Source organism: Anas acuta, chromosome 10 (assembly GCF_963932015.1).
Source record: "Anas acuta chromosome 10, bAnaAcu1.1, whole genome shotgun sequence".
In the NCBI taxonomy this organism is placed as follows: Eukaryota; Metazoa; Chordata; class Aves; order Anseriformes; family Anatidae; genus Anas; species Anas acuta.
Genome location: NC_088988.1, coordinates 8,085,127 through 8,112,784, shown reverse-complemented (window position 1 = coordinate 8,112,784; position 27,658 = coordinate 8,085,127). Strand labels below are relative to the sequence as shown.

Genomic DNA, 27,658 nt, shown 5'->3' with positions numbered 1-27,658 from the left:
TCGAGCAGATCGACACACGCACCTAGCTTGGTGTCATCTGCAAACTTACTGAGGGTGCACTCAATGCCATCATCCAGATCATTGATGAAGATGTTAAAGAGGACCGGCCCCAGCACCGAGCCCTGGGGGACGCCACTAGTGACTGGCCTCCAACTGGACTTGGCTCCATTCACCACAACTCTTTGGGCCCGGCTATCCAGCCAGTTTCTAACCCAACGAAGCGTGCACCAGTCCAAGCCAAGAGCAGCCAGTTTCTTGAGGAGAATGCTGTGGGAGACGGTGTCAAAAGCCTTGCTGAAGTCAAGGTAGACCACATCCACAGCCTTTCCCTCGTCCACCCAGCGCGTCACTTTGTCGTAGAAGGAGATCAGGTTCGTCAAGCAGGACCTGCCTTCCATAAACCCATGCTGGCTGGGCCTGATCGCCTGCTTGCCCTTCAAGTGCCGCATGATGACTCCCAAGAGGATCTGCTCCATGAGCTTCCCTGGTACTGAGGTCAAACTGACCGGCCTGTAGTTCCCCGGGTCTGCCCTCCGGCCCTTCTTGTAGATGGGCGTCACATTTGCTAGTCGCCAGTCAGCTGGGACCTCCCCCGATAGCCAGGACTGCTGATAAATGATGGATAGGGGCTTGGCCAGCTCATCTGCCAGTTCTCTCAGTACCCTTGGGTGGATCCCATCCGGCCCCATCGATTTGTGGACATCCAAGTGCCGTAGCAGGTCACCAACCAGTTCTTCGTGGATGGTGAGGGCCACATCCTGCTCCCCATCCCCTTCCACCAGTTCTGGGTACTGGGTATCCAGAGAGCAACCGGTTTTGCCGCTAAAGACTGAGGCAAAGAAGGCATTGAGCACCTCCGCCTTTTCCTCATCTCTTGTAACTAAGTTTCCCCCTGCATCCAGTAAAGGATGGAGATTCTCCCTAGTCCTCCTTTTTGTGTTGATGTATTTATAAAAGCGTTTTTTATTATCTTTAACGGCAGTAGCCAGATTGAGCTCCAGACGAGCTTTGGCCTTCCTAATCTTGTCCCTGCACAGCCTCGCTACATCCTTATAGTCCTCCTTAGTGGCCTGCCCAATTTTCCAAAGATTATAAACCCTCTTTTTTCTCCTAAGCTCAAGCCACAATTCTCTGTTGAGCCAGGCTGGTCTTCTTCCCCGCTGGCTCATCTTTGGGCGCATGGGAATAGACCGCTCCTGCACCATTAGGATTTGCCTCTTAAAGAGCGCCCAGCCTTCCTGGACCCCTCTGCCCTTCAGAACCTCCTCCCATGGGACTCCACCAACTAGTGTCCTGAGCAGCCCAAAGTCAGCCCTCCGAAAGTCCAATACAGTGGTTTTACTGATTCCCTTCCTGGCCCCGCCAAGAATAGTGAACTCCACCATTTCGTGGTCACTCTGCCCAAGACTGTTCCCGACAATCACATCCTCCACCAGTCCTTCTCTGTTTGTGAAGAGAAGGTCTAGCAGGGCACCACCCCTGGTAGGTTCACTAATCAGCTGCGTCAGGAAGCTATCTTCCACTTTCTCCAGAAACCTCCTAGACTGCTTCCTCTGGGCTGTGTTGTGCTTCCAGGATATGTCAGGGAAGTTGAAGTCCCCCACGAGTACAAGCGCTGACGATTTCGCAACTTCTGTCAGCTGCCTGTAGAACTCCTCATCCGTCTCCTCATCCTGGTTCGGCGGTCTATAGCAGACCCCGACCAGGACACTAGCCTTGTTGTCCCTGCCGATCCTAACCCAAAGGGACTCGATCTTGTCATTCCTAGCCTCGAGTTCTACAACATCGAAAGACTCTCTAATATAGAGAGCCACACCGCCACCCCTTCCGTGCTGCCTGTCCCTTCTGAAGAGCCTATAGCCAGGCATCGCAGCACTCCAGTCATGAGACTGGTCCCACCACGTTTCCGTGATGGCAACCAAGTCGTAGCCTGCCCGCTGCACGATGGCTTCCAGCTCCTCCTGTTTATTACCCATGCTGCGTGCATTGGTGTAGATGCACTTCAGCTGGGCCTTTACCTTATCCTCCGGCCTTGCCATTGTTCCCCCTGGCACAGCCCCAACAGTCCTTGCTTCAGCCCCATCCCCCTTCTTACCTAGTTTAAAGCCCTATCTATCAGCCCTGCCAACTCCTGACCCAAGATCCTTACCCCTCTCCGAGAGAGGCCCATCCCATCCGGTGCCATCAGGCCCGGTGTAGCATAGACCTTCCCGTGATCAAAGAACCCAAAGTTGTGCCGGTCACACCAGTCACGAAGCCACGAGTTTATGCGAACAGCGCACCTTTCAGCTTCCATCCCCCCTATCGGAAGGACAGAGGCAAACACAACCTGTGCGCCTGAACCTCTAAGTTGTCGCCCCAAATCCCTAAAGTCTCTTTTGATCGCCTTCGGGCTTCTCTTTGCTACTTCATCGCTACCAGCCTGAAAGACCAATAGCGGGTAGTAGTCAGTGGGCCGTACCAGGCGCTTGACTTTCTTGGCAATGTCCCTGACCCTGGCCCCAGGGAGGCAGCAGACCTCCCTACGGGTAGGGTCAGGCCGACAAATAGGGCCCTCTGTTCCCCTAAGGACAGAGTCACCCACAACAATCACCCTTCTTTCGTTCTTGGTGGAGGCAGTCCTGATGCGTGGAGTTGACCTCCTCACCCTAGGAATCCTCCTGGGAACACTTTCTACCTCTTCCTCAGTTGCTGTTGATCTCTCATTCTCCAGGGCCTCAAACCTGTTTTGTAAGGGCACCTGGGAAGGTGGGGTCGGAAGAGGAGGGCATCGCCTGCGATGTCGAGCAGGGACCTGTCTCCATTCCTCCTCAACTCCCAGGTCCCCTCCCTCTGCCCGACGGCGACTGGGCAGGGTGTCCACCCCCATTTGGGGTGTCTCACCCCGGTACCTCTCCTTGAGGCCCTGCAGGGAGTTGCTCCAGAAGTCTATCTCCCGCTCACACTCCCTGATGGCCCTCAGCCTCTCCACCTCCTCCTTGAGCTCCGCCACCATGCGGATCAGGTCATCCACTTGCTCACACCTAACACACGCAGCGTCTCTGCCTCCTGCCGATGGCAGGAACAGGCTCTGTTAAAATGAAATGACTAGTATATAACAGGGAACAGTATAGATTTATATTACAAAGATAAGCATCAATGTTTATACAATATCCAGCCTTAAACTAAATCTAACTCCTTATATTCTATCAACATTAACAATATCAGTACCTGCAAAACTTTGTCATGTTCCTGAAACATGAATTTCCAAGTAACTAATGAACAGACAGCCAAGCTTGCCATTGAATTAGAGCAGCTTCCCCACTACCACATATTAAAGAACAGTTTATGTACTTTACGTTAACTTCTGAATTTTTAGAAGTGTATCATTTTATAGTCAGTAGAGATAAATTCAGAACAGCTTTAAAATCTCACGTGAACGCCCAACTTTTCTAGCTAGAAAGTTATGTTTAGATTTTTTCCCCCTTCATCCAGAAAGCCAACTTTGCCTAGTAGAAGTCTATCAATAACAAATGCTGAAACCCCCAAGAAACAATAAATATTTGACTAAACAAGATGAACAACCATTTCTTCATCTTGCAAATAGAAAATCTAGTTTTACTTCAAGAACTCTAAATCAAACAATAATTAGAATAATTCCTTTTCAACATGAGGTTGCATAAGTGTAACCCAGCGCAACATTTCCCCCCAACCTGAGAGAAAAACTTGAATGTATTTACCACCCCACACCTCCCTAAATAGAACACAAGCTGAAAGAAATCTGAGTGATGAGACATGAGCTTTTCTTTGAGGTATTTTACTGAAAGAGCTATTCAGACTCATAGCAAAACAGGAGCACAAAAAGTTTAGCATTATGAAAATAAGAAACTATTGAAAGAAGTCTTTTATGCCCTTTTCTCTTGTGTAACTATGGGTGTATTTCAACACACTTTTTCTTTTAAACTTAAATTCTTATTAGAAATACAATTAAGTATATAAGGCTTTCTTTGAACTGATTAGACTTTTAGAACTATCTGTATTGCCATTTTCTGCTAGACATCTCATAACATGGTATAATATTATAGATTTAATTAGCTAGTAAACACAATTTATGTGTTAACAATCCCTGAATCCTTCATGGAAGGGACACACATCCCTCCATAACACCTGCCTCCTCAATCCCCCTTATCCTGTAGCACTCCAGAGCAGCATTAATACTATTTTAAAAAGCAAAATTCTAAAATGGGGAAAGCTTCTACAAGCACCTTGGTCAGTTCCAGGTGTAGAAGTTACATAGTAGATCAGAACCGTAACTTTTAACTTTAACAAGCAGTAGGAAAACAAGCACTTACATTGTATAAAGTAACAACACAACACTAGCATACTTGAAAGGTTTATACCATGCTACTAACAAATCGCAACACAGACTTACTTGGAGCACTGAGGAATAACAGTAAAATCACAACTTGAAGCAGTTTTTCTTATTAAAAAACAAAACAAAACAAACAAACAAAAAACAAAACAAAACAAAACAAAAAAACACAGAAGTTTCTTCAACACAACACCACTAGCATTGTGTTATCTCAATACCAGCAAGGCACAGCAGGCCTCTCTGGTAAGTGTGAGGTAAAACTACTTCCATCTTTTTCCACTGTTCAAAAGAGCTTAACAAAATCTGAAGAAAACCCCTGGATTGTCCTTATTTTGTAAGGGGGAACGTGCCCTGCCATTGTGTTATCTCGCTATGCTCTGCTGTGGAAGCTTCCAGAAGGCACTGAGCAGGGCAGGGCTGGGCTGCTAGGCCGAGGTGAAATGGTGGTATTTCCGCAGCCTGCACAAGCTGGGAGGAGCAATTCAGCCTGTGACACCACAGGAAAGCACACTGTGAAGGAGAATACTGCCTTACCTTACTGCTTTGTTGCTGCTAATGGTATGGTGATTGGTTTTGGTATTTTTGGGGGGAAGTGGGGAGGTCAGCATTGGGTAACTTCTCTAGGAATTGATGACTGTGGCCGTAAGGGTGTGGCCTCTGTCCCTTCTGTCATAACACCTTAATTTCAGACTATGTCATGTGCATTGACAATTGTTTCCCCACAGAAACTTTTCTGTGGGGCCAGGGGACTCTGAGGACAATGTACACCTTAAAGCTAACTTTCTTGGTTGTTTTTACACTGAAATTAACAAAGAGGTTTGGGAAGGTATTAAAACTCACCCCTTTCTCAAACAAGTGTCCTAATGTTTTCCCAACTTGTCCTAAAGTTACTGGTCTGTTCCTGTCAGGGAATTCGTCTTTAGCTTTTGTGCTCCATTTCTAGCCTTGCAACAACCAGTGCCAGGAATCCTCAGTGCAACATGCCTCCCCATCAACAATGAATTTGTTGGAAGTGTTTTTATCCTCAATATATTATTTTCTTTTTAGTCATATGTTTATAAATTTAAAATTCTTCCTAGCAATCATGATATCTGCTCCATATGTGGATTCTTGTAGCTAATAAGTTTCAGAGCTATAAGCATGTTCAATATCACAGACAGTTACTGGTCTCACAAAGTACAAATTGATTTTCCTTCCTTTTTTTTTTTTTTTTTTCTTTTTGTCATCTTGACTACACCTGTACCACAAGCAAAACTTTTGATAAAGCCAAGGACTTGATAGGCTTGTAATCTAATCTTTACTGCTAATTCCTGTAGTACTAAGGACTTTTTATTATTATTATTAATTTATTTGTGTGTTACGAAGCTTCTGTTGCAGAGCAAAATGCAACTGTCTTGATGGCTTTATTTGTGAGTTTTCTGTAGTCAGTATGCTGTCTGGGGGAGTGGGGTGCAGATTTCTAATTACAGCATTATAGCAGGATTTTACATTTGAAGGATGACCCAATCTTCAGTTTCTGGATAGTTAAAAAAAACTCGTTTATAGTTTCACGTTCTTTCATGTTTTCATATGGAATTGTTGCAAAATACAGATGCAATAAAGCTGTTGCTTTTGTCCTTATCAGTGTTGAACACTGATAGCTCACACATTTAAGTTATTGCCTAAATTTTCTTCAGATGTCTTCTGTATTTCTAGCGACTTTTCCCTTGTAAGATGTTTTATTTCCAAGTTAAGGTTGTCTGTCTTTTATTTCTCTGACTGCTATTATAGTCTGGTGTGTGACAATTACTGTCAGCTTCAACAGGCTTGAAGATGTTGCAATTCAGTCACAACATAGCAGTTTTGTTTCTGTACTGCGATGTGGGCTTCTCTAGGCATCACAAACATGACTTCTCTCTGAGGTCAAAATATTTAATGGTATATTTCACAAGACAGAATCTTGTAGGCCAACTTTCTTGCATAACGCTGAAAAAAAAAAAAAAGCCTTTAAGTTTACAGGTAAATTTTAAGCAAAAGAAGAATTGAATTCAAAAGTGCAGTGGAGTTCAAAAGTAGACATCTTACTAATGAAGGTAGGATTGCATCAGGAAAATGTGAGTAGTGTCTGAGGTACTAGTGTATCATTATTCTATTTATATTTTTTTAATAAGCTCCTTTTCACTAATGTTTAGCTTCCGTGTTCAATGCACAAACATTCCAGCATATATAGGAAAGCACATTTTTCAGTTTCATGAACAACTGTCTTGAATCCAGATTTTTCACATATATGAACAACTGTCTTGAATCCAGATTTTATGCAACAAACTCTAAAGTCAATACATGGGAAGTATTTTACAATTACAAGAATTAAATCACACAGTTTTGAAATTAACATATAAAACTTTCATTTTTACATAGCAGAGTTGCTGTCTGGAAATGATCTATAAAACAATAGAAGTCAAGAGGAAATTCTGTCAATAGTCATTTCTTCTTCATAGTACGGGATTTCTTCATTTCATGATGTGTACGTGTGATAAAACATTGTGATGGCTGATAAGTACTAGAGTGCTGTTCTTCCTGTTCTAACTCAGTATGGAATTGTGTTTATCACCTCTTGTGAGCTTTCCTAGACATTTCCTGGAAATCTCCTAGGTTATAAACATGGAACTTCAGCACCAGGTCTTTGATCCTGGCAATGTTGTACAGGCTACAAAAGCAATTCTTGTAGGATCGGTCTATTAAAGGGGGTTCTCTTAATGGAAAATTTGAGCCCATGGAGTGGATGCTAAGAGGAAAAGAAAATAAAGGTTTCTAATAGTAATTAGAATTCTTGGTTGTAGTTAGTTATATGTAGCTGGTCAAAGCTAATTGGATTTGTTTATTTAGTTTAACAAATTGCTCATGGATCGCTAATTACTTTGCGGCCTCATATGATGAATTCATTACATCAGCAATTTTCCCATGAACATTGAGTTTTGAAGGATTAGCACTTGCCACTGTTCAAGTATACCATGAAAAATGCATAGAGAGAAAATTACTTATTTTGATTTCTAACCCTTTGTTACTTTTCTTAAGGAATTGTAAAGCATTAATTTGACTCTAGACTGAGAACTGTGGCAGATTATGTTCATAATATGAGTACTGTATATATTCCGTAGTTCTGAGTCCGAATACTATTTAGAAATCTGTTCTTAATTAGTGTGAAGGAACAGCTGTGGTTTTTGTAGTGTTGTGGTTTTTCTTTCTTTTGAAGTGTTAAGGGAACATAACTGACTACAGAAGTAACTTAAAGTTCATTTTAAGTGCAACTCATGCACTTAATAAATACCTTTATTACCATTTTATGGATGAGGAGCGATTTTAGACACTCTTTATCTGTCTGCCCACTGATTAACTGGAGGGATGTGTGTTTATTTGTTGCCTACTTCTGGTATTTGTATGTATGAGTGTTTCAGCAAAGTTGAAACAAATGCCCATCTCCCGAAAATATCTATCTTCCTCGTGCACTTGTAATTTTTTTTTTATTTTTTATTTTTTTGGTTTAGCTCAATAATTTAAGTTTTGTTGCCAATTTTCTGTGGATTTACTTCTGATATTGGTGTAAGTGCTTTTGTAGCATCAATGGAAGTATCTCATATATATTTTCCCTGACATGGTAACAGCCCCAGAGGAGCCATTAAGATCGCATTCCAGGCACTGGAGCTGTTACAGTGTCAATGAAGTGTCTCTCATACTTCCATCGATATGGTAACAGCCCCAGAGGAGTCATTACAATGTCAGTGCAAGTGCCTGAGTGGTTATGATGTCAATGGAAGTGCTGTTTTAATGCCAGTGCAGAATGGTTGTGCAAAATTCCATAACTGTGATGAAAGAAGGGGATTATTTTTAGCATATTATTTTGGTTACTCAACCTAAAACATTTGAATATAAGCTTCAAAGAGACAGAGATCCTCTGTAATGCCCTATATATGTCCTATGGTATGCTAATTAAGACAAAAATTACTTAGGAATATGCAACTTCTACTACACTACATAGTGACAACACCTTATAGAGGTGCACCACAGCACAGCTGATGCAATAGAGCAGTAACCATTGTCTAACTAGACAAAAACTGAAAACCTCATTCATGACAAAATAAAAAATAAAAAAAATGTGGTATTCACACTACATTTGAAAAACCCATGGAGCTGAGTGTTTTAATCAATGTTGTTAGGTAGCCAGAGGAACAAGGTGAACTAAGCATTTGTTGCTTTGCCAGATTTGTTCCTCAAACCAGAAGTTTGCAAATAATTTCACTGAAAACTTGGATTTACATTAGAAACCAACAAATGAGAGTAACAAAAATAAAGAAAAGGAAAATAAAAATGTTTTTTCACTGAAGCAGAACACATAGAAGAAATGTAAGAGCAGTAGCTCCTGGCTACTTCTATGTACAACTTTGAGTAATGTTAAGTATTTCAATTTGTCATGCTGAAAAGATTCATGCTGAAGAACAAAGATTGGTTCTTTCAAATCCCTTTACCACGAAGTCTTCATCTGTGTCTTAGTCTATGATGTATGTTCATGGTGTTTTTGTGAATTATTTGGTTATGATAACTCTCACATCTGATCTACATCTTATGTCTTGTCGTTACTCTTATTTTAAATCAACCTAGCACTTGGTAAGTGATTAAAAATGAATCCCAATAGTAGTTCACAAATAATGATATAGGGCAGTAAAACAGCTATTGTCAAATTATTTTTTTTATCAGTCTGAATTATTTCTGAACAGTTGCTCAAAAGTGAGGTTTGCTGTAAAGAAATTGCTAAAGTACAGACTACACAATATTTATTTATTTTTTAAAGTTAGGCATTTACTGCTTTATTAGTTCATATAAATATGTTTACAATAAAATGTTTCCAGGCTAGTTGATTTTCATACAATAAAAGACAATTTAATAATTGATGAAAGATTTTTTTTCTTTAGAAGGAGAACAGTCTCTAACTAAATCTTTGCACCTTTTATACCATGCACTAATCCACACGAACACTTGTAAACTATACCACTGCAAGTAAGGCCTTGGCTGCTGTCCTGTGGAATTATGGTGCTCTTCAGGCAAACTTTTCACTGAACTTGCAATAAAACCGGGAACTGTTTGGCTGTCCTGGAAGTTTTGTTTGAAGTTCTGACCCATTAACAAACTACCATTTCCCCCCTATTTTTAATGCAAATAATATTCATTTGAGTAATCACACGTAATGTGATAAAAGAATGGGAAATAAAATAAAAGTACTGGTAAAAATCAAGACTATCTTCAGAGGTGATTATTAGAGAGAAAATAAGAGACTTGTTAAAAGAAACCCAGTTTCTTTCTTACATGGCATGTGTGCTTTCTCATAGTTCTCTGAACTCTGCATTTTGCTCAGAAATTTGAGTACACCTGATCTAAGTATCAAAAATAGTCCTTAGATAGCAAAGGAAATGTCTTCCAGGAAATGTCATGAGGGAACAAAGAGGCTGGAGGTGAGGTGAACATAAGTGTCTAGAAATTAGTAACAGAAACATTCTTGTCCCAGGATGGTATCAGGGAAAACAGCATGAGAAGAAATAGCTAGGCAAACAGTTTGATGTTACAGTCTACAATGACCTTGCTGCATTACAAGTGAGAAAGCAAGCGTGACCTCCGTCTTCACTGGTGTTTTTTTTTTTTCTCAATTTCTTTAGAGGATAGCATTGTCTGTCAGAATTTTCTCGAATATACACAAGAACATTGCGACTACAGACTTCCTCCTGTTGCTGAGCGTAAGAGCACGTGTGGGAGTTGGAACAGTGGTTTCTGTGCTGTTTCTTTTCTGTGCTGTTTTAACTTGGATAGGCCAATTAGTGAGATTCAGCATCCAGAGTGTGGCATGCTTCTTTGTCTTAATGACTTCCTGTGGTTTGAACAACAACAACTATATGTATATATATTATTTATTTATTTATTTATTTATTTATTTATTTATTTATTTATTTATTTTGGGGGGGGTGGGATTTTATCTGTGCCTTATCTATTTCCACAGCTGAGAAATATTTTGAGGTTTCTGCTGGTTTAGTTGCAACATACTTCCCTCGTACTGTTAACTGAAAGCCCTGAGGCTGAGCACATGGGCTGTCAGACATTTAGAGCTGATTGAAATGCTGGTAAGAATTAGCCACAGTTGTTAATTGTCTAGGGTGTGTTTTGCTCTGAAACCCTTTGGTATGCAGAAATAGGATGTAAAAGAATTATTTTTCTTTTAAAAACAAATAGGCCTTGGCTTGAATGTTTTTTTATTTTATGTGCACATTCAGAAAACTCTCATTAGGTAGGCAGCAATGGAACTTTGAAAGCACAAATGTTGCTAGATAGAGAAGTGGACAGTAAGTTTTTCATAGCAACTCTTTGAAAACTTAAATAGAAATGTCACAGGAATGTAAACAATATTACAAGAAATAAAAGAAAAGCTCTCTTCTTTCCTATCTTTCCAGCTGAGTGTACTTCTAAAACTAGGACTCTATGGATTATTAGTTCTTTCCTTGAATTACCTGGGGATGGAGGTGGGGAGGCTCTGTGTTTATCTGCATTTGTTCTTAACAAGACCTGAAACAATTGCCTTAAGTTATACTGCTCTAGAGTGTGGTGACCTGGTAAAATTTTGCTGTTTGTTCCTCACTGGAGTTATTTTGACGATCACATAACTTAACTGTCTTTTCCAAATTGTATGCTCACTGTGACTGTAGACCCCCTCCCACTCCCCTTTTTAAATGCAAATTTTTGCAATAGTAAGCCTTGCTGTACTAGCCTCCAGTCACTGATAGACCTTGAATTCCTACAGTTTGTTATTCATACCCACTGTTTAACTGTCAATCTGTTAAAGCCTTATTTTTAGGTTTAGGTATTACTCCTCATGCCAGGGAGGTGTAGTTCTGAGTGATCTTTGCCATACGTGACCTAAAAAGAAAAATAATAAAGGTGAGATTTTAATGTTTAGAAGGGCAACAGAAATGTAGTATGGGGTAGGTGTTAAGGATTGCTGCATTTTGAGGTTTCATGTTCACTGACTTTTACTATGAATCCTCAAAAGCCTGGATGCAGTGGACAGATATAATTACATTTCTGCTTAAAGGCAACAATAAACATAGATGTGAAGAAAGAAAAAAAGAAAAAAGAACACTGGAGAATGACCTTGGAGAGGAAAGCCTGGGGCACAGTGCTGTGGCAGCTGACATCATTAACTGTGACTGTTATGCTTGGGTCCTGGTATAATCAGACTTTAGAGGAGTGTTTCACAGGCAGCACCTTCTGGATGTCAGCCTCTCATGCACTCATTATGATGCTCTGTGTGTTTCCTTGTGTGAAACAAGGAAGATCTACCTTGAGGCATATCAGGCAGTGTAGCTGGAGGTATTAGAAATCTTGACAGAGTAAAGCAGTGTATTAAGAGCTTTCGCACTGATGATCCTCTTAAAAATGAGACTTCAGAACATCTATTGCATAGCATGATTCATCTAAGACATCAAATAAGATGTTCTTAGACTTTGACTGCAGTCTTATTAATGCTGTGTTCCAACTGAAAAGTAAAATTAGTAATAACTTCTAAAATACATAATGAATTTCTCCGCAATCTTTTTGCGTATTTGTCTTGTGAAGAGGTTGATTCCTGAAATCAATCGCTGAATCAGTGAACTGAAACCTGAGTGAAGTCACTTTGAGGGTAAAATATCAAAAACTATACCAACTTGTGCATTCCATGCTCAAAAGTAATTGATGGTAAATACCTTCTGTATCAAACATCTTCAAAAATCAGCTGAGATCTCTTTTCCTGTATGTCCTGTTCCTTTAAAGAAGAAAGATTTTATTTCATAGCACCATCTTGTGAATCCCTAGCATGTTAAGGCCTCATTACATGTTCTTGTGAGTATTTTGTCTTGAGTTGAGGCAGCCTTGTCTACATTCTCAGTCTTAAGAGTTCAAGCATGGTTTATTCCCACACTTTTTTTTCCTCATTTCATTGCATTCCAGACACTGTAGGATAGCTATCATGCTTGTGATTTTAAAGAGATGTTAGTGTATGATTGACATTCCCAGAAGATATAGAACTACTCTATCTACTTTTTCCATTATACTGCCCTTCCAAATATTCTCTCAAACCAAAAACTGACCATTTCCCATTTGCATTCACCAATACCTTGATAATATTATGCAATCTTGAGTAGCAAGGATGTTTTCAATTTGATGTTGATATACAAATCCTATATGTTGGGCGAGAATCTGGATAAGTAACCAGACATATAGTGGAAGAATATTACGTTCCAAACAAGGAAACCATTTATCATAGGTAGCAATAAATACAGCACTAAAAATCACTTGATTCCATGGTGTTTTTCCATCCGTTTATCCTTCAGGTAATACTAATTGAAATACTAAATATGTGTTTGCAACTGAAGAAAATTATTTTGTTAATTAGGGATGATCTCATAATTTCTGAATTTTAGACAGTGTTACAGAGGAGAAAAGGTTAAATACTGTAGTTGTTTCATAAATTGACAGTGAGAAGATTACTGGAGGATGTGATGAGAGGGGAAAAAACAGCAAAGATCTGATTCATATGTAATATAATAACTGACTTATGAATAATAGTATAATACCTTATTTCTATGCTCCAAACAATGCAGATGTCAGCTTTTATTCCTTTCTTCTTATTGAAAGCACCTAATTTACTGCTGTTTCAGAGTTCTCTAATGCTGATAAGAAACAGAACAGCACTAACTTTCAAGTAACAGTAGAATCTGTGCCAGTTTCAAATAGTGTTTCTTCAGCAAGCTTCTCTATGGGATAGTTCTCTTCTAGATTTATTTTCCTTAAAGCTTAGATGATGACTTACTGCTGTAAAGTGTCCAGAAAAAAATAATAGAAATGATCTACTGATATCTTATTTATCATATAAAGCTTAGTTACTCTAATTTACTCACCTTATGAAGAGAATTCAAAATGATAGACCCATGTGAAATACAAGTACTATCTAAATACTGTTATGATCTTTGAGTCGACTGTCAGTGATTCATTGTCTCCTCTGCTGAAATGCCAGGATTTGATCAGTTTTCTGTCCTGAACAAATGATCTGTCCCTATTAGGGTCAGGAAAAGGGAGTTGTCTGAACATTCAAAGAAACTATTGCTGCTACTTTAGCCAAATTTCTAGATATGACTAGAAATGGAGTCTATTATAGTTTCTTATAAAAAAAAAAAAAAAAAGTTCTTTAAAGAGATAAGAAGCATTTGAATGACCTTTCAGTGTTTAAATTTTGTATACACAATGTCTTTTTGTCTGTCTTGTGGAATCTAGATTGTGGATAGATCTCAAAATCATGTATTTTATACTCATTGGAGGAATGCCTTTAAAAAGAAGTAGATACTACGCATTCTGCCTCTTAATAGTGTGCTGATTTAGATTTATTTTGCTTTGAAGAGTGGTGGTTTTTTGTTTGTTTTGTTTTAGGAGTTGTCAGGGAAAAACTTTTTGTTATCATGCTCTGAATCTGCTATGGCCTCAAATACGGCTGTTGAAGGTTATCTGGCATTCTGTATCAGCAGCTAAATATCTGAAGGGGGGAAAAACCTTGAACCTTGTAAAGAGATGCATTGGGTTTGAAGCATCTTGTTAAGAAGCAACCATAAGTACTGAGTGATTATTTGCCAAAATGTTCCATGGGTTTGGACCCAGAACGATAATTAATAGAAAGATCACGTGATAATGGTTGGTAATATTTTGAATATATGCATAGATCTTCTGGAAAATAATTTCCTAACAGCTGCACCGGACTGGCTTGGAATCATTTCATAATTACAATAAAAGATGCCTTTCTTCAAAATAAACCATGGCACTGTTATCTGTAGCAGTTGTTTGTCTGACTTGAGCCAACAATATCCCATAGATAGTTGTTTTGCTGTTTCTGGACTGGATTCTTTACATCCGTAACAGTGTTAGACATGTATTTGAGCATAAATGTATATAAGGTTAGTGGTAATAACTGTGTGATAACTGAAGATGAGGGAAGCAAAACAGATTCAGTTCCCTCAGAGGTTAATTGTTATTTAACCTGAACTAGAATTCCCACTAGCTGTTTAGTCAGGTATAGCTTATATCTGTGCAACAGGTCATTTCTTATCTTTAAGCAGAGAAGGTAGTGATATATAAAATACTAGCTAGTTAGGATGTTTCTCATATCTTGGAATTTATATTGAAAGGGTAAGTATGTTCTTTATATTTTAATTTATTGAAACTTGTTTATGGCAATTATTGTAAAATTAGAAATATTAAGCAGTTAAGATATATTTGGTGCATAGTACTCCTGTTCTTTTTTTTTTTTTTTTTTTTTTTTTTTTTTTTTTTTTTTTTTTTTTTTTTTTTTAATGTGTCAAAGCTTATAGGGAATCAAAATTTAGTTCAATGTTCAACTCTTGTGTGTCTAGTTATAATGTGAGGTCAGAGTGCCTGAATTTGACAGCAATTAAGTTTATTCACATCATTATTTCTATCTTGGGTATGCTTGATACAACGGGATATTCTAAGAACAGTAGAATGTTAATACGTTTTTTCCCCATTTAAGGGATATGCTCTTAGCTGTGTTAAGAATGAAAAACAGGACAACCCTTTGTGTTGTGTTGTGCACACACAAATACATGCTTGTAATTTTTTTTTCCATGTGCTAGTGCCCTTTAAGCAAGACTTTAAATTTATAGGCAAACCTAATAGAATCAACAGAAATTCCGACGGGAAATAGCCTTTGGCAATTCTTAATAAATGTTCTGTATGTTTACTATATTTCTGCGACCGAAAATGCCAGATACATAGGTTACACCATTAAATCACATATTTCTGCATTCTTATGATATTTGCTTCATTTTTCCCATGTCCAGATTTTTACAACATCTGGCATATTTATAGCAATTAGCTCTGGACAGTCTGTACTGCTGTCATTCTCAATTGCAAAGTCCAAGAACATATACTAATTATGATTAGAGATGATTTAGGCAATGAGTAAGTAGTTTATCTTAGTCACTTAAACTGTAGAGCTATCAAATCTGATGGATATGACTGTTTTGATGTTTTATCTTTTATTAAAATTAAGCTTTTTTGTAAATTTTAAATACTTTAGGTAAAAATATGAAACAAGTGATGTAAAAATTGTTCAATAAGACTTTTTATTTTTTTCAGATAGAACACCTTTATATGGATTAAAGAATCTTTAATAAAGTAATTATAAGTAAACCACAGATCTACTTGTAAAATAGGTGTACTTATGAAATAATTGGCACCAGTATATTAAGATTACTTCTCTGTAAACAAGACGGTGGTTTGGCAGATTTTTATGGATATATGTAAAGATATATGTATATATAAAGATATATGTGAAGATATGGATATATGCAAGGAAATGTTAACATCACTGTAGTTAATTCACTTGTCAGTTTTAACTTTCAACTTTAATACTGAAGTGTTTCTGCAGAAAAACTTCCTTTTGCATATTTACCATACCATAAATAAGGTCATCAATTATTTAGCATATTAATTACCTCAGTTAAAATGTTTATCATTGGCAAAGTTTTTTGACACAAGACGGTGATTTGTGCAAAAACGCTATTATACAGTAACAAATAGATGCTCTAATGTAGATTGCTGCATTGTATAGAAAACTCGAGCAGTGGATAACTAACTTTCAATGATGGAAACTTTGTCAGCTGTTACAATTTTCTAGTATGGGAAAACTGTAACTTGTTTGTTTAAGTTGTGGCTTGTTGATGATGGCAGCACTACATGTCTCGCAAAATCTAATATTCTGTTGATGCACTGTTTGGTATGCAAATCTGGAAGATATTTGCTTTTTGTTAACAACGTGACTTATGTAGGGAGTCCCAAGTAACCACTGCATTTCATCCTCATGTATATACATGTATGCATATATGTACAGCTCTTTAGTGGTGGAGAGTACAGATCCAAAATGCTGCTTGAAATGTGGGCTGCTTAAAAAAAAAAAAAAAAAAAAAAATCTATCTTTGTGAAATCTTCCTTTTTGTAGTTATAAATTTCTGCAGTTTTCTTGTCAGCTGAATGCATATCTTAGGTTTCCTGTTCTCTTAATATTCAACAGGCTATTTCATTGTGCCTTGCCAGTCATCTGTGATTTACATCTGATTAGCAAATAATTAATGTGCTTGATCATCTTTTTAATTACCTTGAAAAACAAGATTATGGTGTTTGCATCTCACTGTATGTGCTAGACCTGAGACTCGCAGCTATGCTGTGAATATGAGGACTATACAGCATGTATGTTCAACTCCAAATTATGAAATTCAGAAGAAGTTGTTTAGTATGAACTACTCAGTAAAGTTTCATGAGGTTAACAGCTTTCTTTTGTAAACAGGTGTTCCTAGTTTGTCAAGTATTGATACAAATTGTAAAGCAAAGTATACTTGAAACCTTTTCTCTGACAATCCTTAGACAAAGATAATCTTCAGTATGTGAACCCTTTGTGTCTGGTTTCCATAAGAAAGGCACAGAGGGTCATAGATTGTGGAGTACTAGCTGTGATGCCTACAAGTGCCCCTCTGAATGTTAAAGCTCAGATATTTATTATTTGAAGTATCACTTCCCACATAGGACCAATGCAAAGTCTGTGAATAAAGACTTCGTTACGATGTGTAATTACAATATAACTTAACAGTTTTATTTTCATGCCTTCTTTGTTATTTAATTTAATTTATTTATTTAATTTTTAGAAGAAGAATTTAATTGTTCATTTCTTCTTTGGTACAAACCAGAAGAGCTGAACTGAATTCAGTGGAACTGTTCTTAGCTTTTGAGCACCTGTGCAAGGGTTAGGAACACGGTGCATTTTTAGATAGAGCTTGAACATTAAATACTTACCTTTGCTGACAAAGGTATTGGAGAAAATCTGGCTTAATCCTGCAATATGTAATGGCAAATGAATAGCAAAATGGGTAATGATATGGCCTACATGTCTTTCTGCTGTTATTCCATACTAGTCTTTTTCTAATGACCTCAAAAAATGAATAACCCTATTTTCCCCAGTGTGTTTCTGTACCAAAATACCTACTTGGTACGCAGAATGAAAAATGAAACCCTTTACATTTTGCAGTATAATATTAGATTAAAGAATAAAATTCTGGCCGAAGTTTAGTTGGAGAGACTGCGTTTTCAAAGCGTCTGTCTCGGATTGTTTTTTATGGCCAAATTCCGATACTAGTCTACACAATCATTTCATTCCACTTGCTTTCTCCAGAATGACAGAAACAGCTAGTAGTTCTGTTGAAGTCAACAGAGTTGATGCAGGTTAGTTGAAAATGTAGGCCTGTGTAAATTTAGTTCTTGTTTCAAGTCAATACTTTTCTACTGAGAAATAAGCTTTTATAGCAAGTTAGCAAAAAGATGCCAAAGTTTTTTAAAATAGCTCTTTTAATAGCTCTCTTTTAATTAAAATCATTTTCTACATAAGTAATGGACTTTAAGTTACCACAACTTATAATATGAATGCTTTTAAATGTAAGCAAATGGGAGAATATGTGCATAGAATGTCTATAGTTTTTAGATTTCTTTTTCCTCACACCATATAGTTGTTGTTTTTGTTGTTTTTGTTTGTTTTTTCCTGCTGAGAAGAGGATAATCATTCCAAATAAATCTCTAATGAGTTGTATTTTGTCCAGCTAGGTGTTACTTCTCTCTATGCATAAGAATATGAAATCATTTTCACTACAGTTCCTAGGGTAATGCAAGAACCTGTGTAAAATCCTTCTTTAATGCTTTAAGGTAACCATTTATAGTTCTATTTGATGTTCAGGTAAGATGCTTGCTCTATCAAATATGGTGATTAGTCACTCATGAATATAAGAGAGGGATTTCTGGCAGTGGAAACCTATTTGACTGTAAAAACCTAGGAGGCTGAAGAGAAATCCTTCATACAAAAAATGTCTCTATATAGTTGCTCATACACCAGATACTAAAAAGAACCTCTAAGCTGTCAAGAACTACAATATGATAAAAGCAGAAATGATGAAAAGGAAATGGCACCTTGCAGCTGACCGTATAAAAGCATAAATTCCTCTTGGGACTTCTGAATATAAAAGATAGGTTTCACTACTTTTCTAAGAACACTGGATCACATTAACTTATTCAAATAGGAGGTCAGTTCACAGTGTTCAGGTTTAAAGCTGTCCCACACAGTCCTTGATAAGAAAAAATTGACAAATCACACTTCTGAATACACTCATTTTAATCCTTTTCTTCCTTTTGAAGTAATAAAAATATCCCTGTCATGCAGTTGCCATTGCATTTAATGGCTGTCATTTAGTGAAATGGAAAAATGATATCTGAACATAATGCCTTCAAATATGGCTAATAGCATTTTGCATGAGGAAAAATACTTTTATTTTACATGAATATGGCTGTTACTCTGTGATTATTATTGAAAATGTAGCTGCTTTGCCTATTGCAGCAGAGTGATAAGAACAGATATGACTCTTTCCTGCCATTCATGGGAAAGAATAGTAATCTGTATTCTTAATGCTTAACATAATTCTCAGAGCTCAACAAGTTCTTTACCAATTATCACTTTTTGTGATTTTTTTTTCGTGTAGTAAAACAATATTACAAGGTGTTGTATTTAAAAATGATCACATTTTTTGATCATCATAAATATGCTTTTAAACAAGAATACATCACTTTAGTTAAAATTTGGCAATGACTTCCTAAATGGGCTTTAATTAATGCTAAATTACAATGGGGTATATATGGAATTACAGGTGACATCCATGTTAGTACCATATGAGTTGCTAGTAATTAAACTTATTAACATTTCTAATTAACCTTGAGTGCACTGGACATAAACTGCACAAATCCTCTGAATTGCCTACATGATCTGTAGTTTCTCTGAAAACAAGACCTGCTGTTCAAGAAGTGGCCCTACAGAGTAGTTAAAAGACCACCTGTACTCGAAGTTGGCATTTCAATGAGCCCAAGAGTACCAGGCCTATTTCGGATCCACTCATAAGGAAAATCCAACAAATCACAGAGCCAATAAAAAGAGGTCGTTGGAATGCCAAATGTATTTGTTTCTCAGCTGGAGTGTTTACTCCTGGAAATACCTTTGGTAGGGTTTTCATAGAAATCTCTTTAATGAGACATCTGAAACATACTACCTTCGTTGTACCAGAGTTCTTCATCCAGAGGGGGATATTCAACCTTGGAGTTGTAGTCAAGACCAAACATATTGATACTCAGTTATGGAGGATTCTGCCCAAGGTGGGATGCAGACATACACACACACACAAAAACAAACAAACAAAAAACAGCACGCAATACAAGAGACTGATTTACTTGTTTTTGACTGGTTTCAGGAATACACTGACAATACTGAGTCCTTGCAGGTTTTAGATGGAATTTGACAGTGGTGGGTAGTCCAGCCCATAGTTGACACTGCTTTGGGTGTGTGATTGAAACCTCTAGGCTTTTGTAGCTGGGGGTTAAAATTATGAAGACCAGAAGGAAGAAAATGCTGCTTACTGAAATTAGGATTGGCTTATAGTATTTCTAATACTAGCAGTATTTCTAGGTCATGCATACAGATGTTTGCTTAGAGTTGCAGATTTTAGTTCCCATTTTTCTCTATTGTTCTTCAGACCATTTGATGTACTCTATTTCATATAACTTCAATGAGATTATTTTTATCTGATGTTTGGATATGTTCCATTTCTGCCTTACTTGTATAAGAATGTTGCACAAAATCAGTAATGTGCATAGTTTCATTGAGATTAAATTGGCTGTTCATCTTGTGAATCAATGGAGATAGTGATTTCTAGAATATTTTGGTTGTAACTTCAGCTCACAGTAAAAAGGACTCCAATTCCTCATTATTCGTTGGTCCTGTGTTGAGACATTTCTATTTTTCAGTGTATTTGTGAATATGAAAATGCTGATGCAGAGATGGATTTTTCGGTGACTCAGAATTTTTTTTTCCTTTAAAACTTGGGAATTCAGAAGTTATGCAGTATGACAGGGTAAGTTGGTCTGAAGATTTTGATAAGATGACTGTAGCTTCACTTTTGACTAGTAGTTACGTTTTCATTATTCATACAATAATACTGGTTGGCATATAGAGAATTCTTTTTATAATATGTCTTAGTTTCTTCTGTATTTATCATGAATCCAGTGCCTCCAGCAGTTGTTTTTTTCATTTTAGTAGGTATAATGGAAGCCAAAGAATTTCAGATGGACTGGTAGCTTTCACTTGAAATATTATTTAAAATCTGAATTAATAGTGCCTATATTGAAATATTGGTGATACTACATTTTGTTAATAGAGAAGAAAGTTTGAGATATGCACACGTAAACTTTTTCCTATTTTTTTTCACAATGTCACAAATGTCAAATATTAAACCTTAAGCTACATTGCTGGTTTCTAATGCAGTGTGTTCCTCCTGTGACTGCAACTATGGGATAAAAGGATTTGCTTTTCATCTTAGGCCAAATTAAATTTTAATTGCCTGTGAAAAGACAAATGTCAAAAGCAAATTTTCAAGCCAGTATTACCATCCTCTGTCACAGGTTGCTATATACACACTTAAAAGTAAAAATGATCATTCAGTACATGTATGTATCCCTGTACAATGTTTTGAAATAAAACTTCAGAACATTCTGTGAACAAAGTGAGGAAAGCAGTGTAGTATTCAGACAGTAAAGTATGAATTAAAAAACTGTTTATTGGAGCTAATGCTATAAAGATGCTATAGGTAACCCCATCTCCCTTCAGACAGTGAGAACCCTGAGCTGTGAATGAGTCTCCAGTCAGGGCATGGCACTCCGTGGCAGATTCTGCCCATTTTTTGGTCTTTTGAGCTTTATAGGGCTTTGTTAAAAGAAAGTAACTCTATTCATCATTTCTGCTGACAAATAAAAATGATGCTCACATGAGAACTTGTTGCTGTACTCTTAGATAAAAGCAAGAGATTAAAGCTGTGGTATTGCTGGTACCAAGTGGGAGCTAGGTACAAGCTCCTGTGTTACGGCTAGCCCATGAAGTTTATTCTGTAGCAAGGGAATATGTACTGTGCAACACAGACTTTAAGTCTATACTACATGTACAGCAAAGGCCAGATCCTGATCCCATAAACTATTATGTGGATTACTGAATGCTTGAAGTACAGGGCTTTTTGGGGTGGGATCACTATAGCAGCTCTGACTTCTGTGAATGGAAGAAAACAGGGAATATTATTTTAAAGTCTGTAGGAAAGCACACATGAACATAATGATTTTGTTTCATTCAATTATGATTCAAATATGGCATGTAATTGTAAAACTTATGGAACTATGAAAGTGGAAATTTATAATGATGCAGTCTTAATTTTATTAATTTAATCCATAAAGCAGATATTACATCAAGACAGACATCAAATTAAAACTCTCAGACTCTAATTAGCTTTAGAAGTCTCTTATGTGTAATTTATATGGCTGTCATAATTAATTTGAATACTGATTTCAACCTGGTCATGATGCAGAAAACCCCATCCAGTAGCAACCCTTAAAAATATTAAGTGGGATCTCATTTTGCAACCATGCTTTAATTTACAATAAGATGTCTGTCTTGTGTGATTTGGACAATATTAAGATACGATATAAGAAAGGAAAAGAACTATAAAGAACTATTGGAAATGTTAACCACAGCACACACTACTAGGTTTGTGTGGCCTTAATGCAGAAGCAATGTACTGAAGTAGAGGTTTCTGTATTCCTTATTTCAGATAGCACTATTTTCCAGTTATCCACTGCAGGATAACTATGATTACACTACAAAGCCATTGTTTGTTTTTTTTTTTTTTTTTTTTTTTTTTGTAAATTCTGAATTTTAGAATGTGCTTACCTGTTTTTTTGCCTTTTAACCTCAAAGCCCAGTTTCCAAAAAGACATAAGCCATCTATAACGAGTCAGGAGCAGAATTTCAGCACTTGAATACCAGGTTCAGTAAATGATCAGACATTTGTGTAGAAATATCTGTCAGGTGTTATCTGAAGTTTAAAGCTAGTTTAAAGCTCTTGTATTTAAAGCCAACATTTAAAAAAAAAAAAAAAAAAAAAAGGCTTTTGAAGCAGAAACTAGCAACCAGGTTTTCTGATGTTTTGAAAAATAGGAGGCAAGTAGAGAGGGGAGGGATGGAAAGAAAGTTAGAAAAGAATAATTGGCAAGCTTTCACTTTACTAGTAGATAATCTAAAAATAGCTGTGTCAAACTTTCCAGCAGTTGAGGAATTTTTTCTTTGCTACTATGATTTTTTAAATATTACTAAACTTAAGTCAAAGTGTCCAAATATTTATATTTTAGATTAACAATGCTTATCTGCATCCAGGTTTCTCATTTCTGGTTCAAAAGAAATAAGACCTAAATCTGTCCAGTCTGACCTTGCTGCAGTCTCTCTGAATGAATTATTTGTTTAATAAAAAAAAAAAAAAGATCCTTTCTCCACTGTTCTTAAAGAAACGAAAAATTGGTATATGCTTGGGTAAAACATTAGAGATGTAAGCCATTTGACATTTCTGCAAGCTTTTCTTAAGGTTGGAAATAATACGCAAAAATTTAATTTTAAAGAGGCTGTACAGCAGTAGATTAGATAATTCTGTGAAAAAGTTTAGAAAAGCCTTGCCAGTGCAGACAGCTACATAAGACTAATTATCACTTTTTTGGTGTACAATAGCTGTCATATTTCCCCACTGAAAATATGAGCACTAAACATTGTAATGAAAAGGAAAGGAAAACAATAACAACTGCAGAACCATGCAGAAGAGCTATTTTCTTTCTTGCTAGTTACAATAAAGAGCTTGCATATGAGTAGTCATTCATCATGTAAATGAATGGAGTCATTTGTTAATCTCATATTTCACAAATGTGAAAAGTTTAACTGTCTTCATTAAAGCTTATACAGGATGTTTCAGCTTCATATTTTCACTGAAATTGCATCCTTTCAGACTGAGGGAAAAAATGTATTTGTTTATATTTTAGATTATTCCATTTGACTTTGTTGTTGGTGGAATAGTTGATTTTCACTATTTTGTAGTGACTCAGAATGTGACTTCAGATGAGATAGGTGTTTTTTTTCTTAAATGTTGTCTGGGAATTGGGATAACGTGAATGCACCAAGACACCTCTCTCTCTCTCTCTCTCTCTCTCTCCCTCTCTCTCATTCCCCCCCCCATATATATATATATACACACACACATATATACACACATGTATATGTCTTTAACAATATAAATAAAAGCTGTTACCTTAAAGTTCTGAGCATTTGAGTGGTGTTGGAGCTTAGTTAGTTATAGTGCACTGTTTTTAAAAAATATTTGCAAATACTGAAAGCATCTTGTTGATATACAATCTATAAAAATATTTTTAAGAATAAAAAAATGTAGGAAGGAAGGTCACTCAGGACTTTTTAATTTCTTTGAGAATTCAAATGTGTTGCTTCTAATGATAATCTCAAGCCATACAAAACTAAATCTATGCTCTGATAAACAAGAAAAAAAAAGATTTATTTATTTTTTTTTAATCTAATGTTTAATAGACCCTCTGATATATGGAGGCCCTCTTCTGGCCAAGTCCATATGACACATTTCCCTTTCATCTTTAGTTCTTTCAGAATGGGCACAGGCTACCCTGGAGCATCTTGTCATCCAGGAAACAACCATGCGGTTTCTCTCAGTTCCCTGATTTAACATGCATACTCCATGGCTGCCTTAAAATGTTTTTCAAGTCTAATTTGAATCATATTTCCCTTCCACTTTTTTTAATCTACTATTGTTAGGCAGCTTATCACTTTGCCAAGCTTAGCTCACTGTCCAGGTCCCACAACTCATTCCAAACATTAAAAACCTTTCCCCAGAACTAGTCTGTTGTGCTTGTTTTAGAAAGAGGGAGAAAGAGTGAGTTCTCTCTACGTTTTGGCAAGACTTCCACTGACAAACTCCACAATTTTGCTATGGAAACAAACTGTTTGCATCTCTTAAGACTTACCTGAATAACAAAGACCATGGAATGATGCATAAGTTTGTTATTCTCTTTCAGTTATCTGTGTGGAAATCTGAAATCTTTGAATTATAAAGAAAAGCCCAGTATCAGATGAATTTACACAAATTCAGGTTTCTTGGTTCCTTACAGAACGTTAGTGAAAGAAATGCTAATTTGTTGAAAAATATTTTGCCGAATATTGTAGGTTCAGCAGAGGAGCCATAGTTCACGCTCACAAAATACTGATGTAAGGTAACCTAATTACACCAGCATATCTGTGATAAGGCTTAAGGTTACAGAACACCGCAAGCAGTTAAATGCAGTAAATGCACAGGGAACAATTTTTACCATAGGTAATTGCAGAAGTGCATATGTTTCTCTCTAATTGCTAGAAGTGTGAGGGAGGAGCTGAGCTGAGTAACCCAATGGTGGGAGGGATAGAGGAGAGGTGACAAATTTGCCTTATGGTTGGCACAAGAATGGAATTAAAAATACTTATGGTAAGTAAAGAAATAACTGAAGAATAACAATTCTCTAATTCTCTAATTTATTTCACAGCACGATTTCATGCTTTCTGTGCTTTGGTTGTGAAGCATACAGAACACTGTAGATTGTTGTTTTATCACTGACATGACCTCTCAAGACTATCAGTATTTCAGAGTTGGGTAACACTTCCATCACGTAGTAGAATACTGGAGGTAACACACAAAATTTCTTTGGTGTACTCCTGTGGCTTCTTGACTGAGGTTGAACTAGCAGTCTGCGTTGTTACACTTGTCATGGTAGACACAAGAAATGTTCTGTGCAGGACCATTGGGGGTCATGGCACTTATAATGGGGGGACAAAAAAGAAAGAGTTAAAGGAAACCCTACATCTAAAAACTGTGGCATGAAATGAGTTTTGTGAGTCTTCATAAAACGGTAGAACAGAATTTTAAAATGAGTATTACAGACAATACTGTAAATGTAAGTCTGTAATGCTTAGTGACAGAACTAGAGAAAAAAAAGTTTTAATATGTTATAGCCACAGCTAAGCTGCTGCCATGTATACTTCAGGTGTAATTTTGCATTTAGATTGAAAGAATAAGTTGCTCATTGATTTAAATAAACATACAAAGACTTAAATGTTCAGGTACCATCTTTTCGTATCTGTTATGGGTGGGTTAAAATAAAGGCACAGAAGGTACTTAAAGAGGGAACTGGCAAAAGAGGATGGGCTTCTGGTGAGGTTAAAATGGTACACGTAGGTACAGATGAGATGAAAGATTGAAAAAATATTCTTTGAGTCTGTAGGTTAGTGACACATCATAAGGGCAGTGATTTTCACAGGACTTCAGTCTGTGTAGGGTGCTTGAACTTACCTTTGGCTGTGTAGCTGCCTTAAGTATGTTTTTTTCCAAAATTCAAGAACCTCAGAATCTGCAAATTTTCAGTTGGTGGAGTAGGTCTCCACAAAACCAATTGAAATTAGATGTATCATTAAAGCATCAGAACTTATTTTGCACTATACTGCTTGAAGGTCTTCTACACTCTTATCTAACAAAGTCTTCAGAAAATGATGCTAGTATTAATCACAAGCAATCAAGTGGGATTATCCAGAGCTGCTGAGGTTGGTTTATTTTAGTTTTTATATATTTATTTTTTTTATTGTAGCTTGGCCAGAGCTTTTAACAGATTTTTCTCATGAAAGCACTGTTAGAAAATCCTGAGTGCTTAAAAGGATCTGTAGAAAGGATCGTTTTCAACAATATTAGTTGAGCTTTAGCTGTGTTTCAGATCCTACCTGTAGCCTCTGAGGATGCCTGATTTAATCGCATGTCTGTGACAGAATTGGGAAGTTTCAGATCATTTGGGTCTGTGACTCTCTCTGTTAGCCTTCCTTCTCTCTGTTGAGGAGCCTCAGAGTTTACTCATACATACCTGTGTAATTGGTGTGTGTCAGAAAAGCAACCTGCAGAGCATCAGGCAATTCAAGGAGCCTGGCCATGAGACTGCCTGGCTGAACCTGAAAAATGAAGGTGGTAGTTAGCAGAAAGTGTAGTGCTTCCCCACTTCACTGATCAGCACAAAAAACGGTGGTGAAATCGGGTAAAACTGTATCCATTCATCTCAATAGCAGTTGAGATTCCTGGGAAACACAGCTTATTTCTTCAGTGCAATTAAATCTTATTTTCCAGACTTCTGGTCTCTGAAATACTTGGAGATGAATTTGCCTCACTTCAGTACAAGGAGATACTTCAAAACTGCCGTAGAGCATGCATGCTTTTCTTCAGCCAAATCTATCTACTTGTAGCACTCCAGAAAAGCATTAACAGTATTGAGAATCCATTAAAGCAGTGCTCAGGAATAGGAAATAATTTCACTTTGCCTCAGGTTGAAACATCTGGTTAAAGTGTAAATTGCATTTCTATTGTCTTACAGCTTTCTGTAGCAGTACATGGGGGAGGCAAAACAGTTTGGTACACTTCTTCCAAAATCCATTTAGATTAAATGGTTACACAGACAAGTTCTGAGTCCTTCGTTTCACTCTGCAGTCTAATGCAGTGCCTGAAAGCTTTTATTTTGAAGGCTTCATTTGCAGTTGCCTTTAGCTGTGTGCATGACCTGTAATGTCACTCTCCTTGCCTCTTCTGTCAAGATCTGGATATGTCTGGCTTGCTGTAGAGTTGTCTTCTGGCACTCTCTGATCTTATGCCTTCTCTTTGTTTCATTGAGAAGTTGGTGCTATAATAATTTAATTGGAAGCCTTTAGTAATACTGTAGTACTGCAAAGTTCTTTCTGTTAAAAAAAATAAATAAATACAGATTTTGTGAGAATGTTTTGGAGCTTGAGACTGATGAGACTGGCCTGCATTTTTCCATGAGTCGTTAATGAATGCGTGTCTCCCATGTACAAGCAGGTAACTGCTGTGTACTCCTTAAGGAAATTCCAGCTGCAAACAACTTTACTTGCTGTTTCATTTTTCTTCGTGACTTCATTATACAGAGACTACAAATGTTTGACTTTAAATAGAAAAAATATATAATAGTTAATGAACACCTTTAGATTGAGGTTTAGCTTTAGACTACTTGGTTAAAAATGGGCAATTTGGGGCACTTGTATTTGAAGAAAAATTTTTAAAAAGTAACAATAAAGTTGTGCTTAGAAACATGTTTTCGCAGTGCTTCCAGGTTCCAACTGAATACCCTTAATTTCCAGGATCTTTTTTTTTTTTTTTTTTTTTTTTTTTTTTTTTTTAAGTATATGAGTTCAAAACTTAC

The 27,658-nt window shown here is 37.0% G+C and overlaps 1 long non-coding RNA gene across 1 annotated transcript in view; it reads left to right on the top strand.

Annotated features, from left to right (window-relative positions):
* The first annotated feature begins 4,773 nt into the window (after window positions 1-4,773).
* Window positions 4,774-27,658, top strand: part of LOC137861842 (uncharacterized) — an 85,833-nt gene continuing 62,948 nt past the window's right edge. Inside the window, exon 1 of the long non-coding RNA XR_011099885.1 lies at window positions 4,774-4,909. This is a non-coding gene — a long non-coding RNA (uncharacterized lncRNA). The remainder of the gene's footprint in view (window positions 4,910-27,658) is intronic.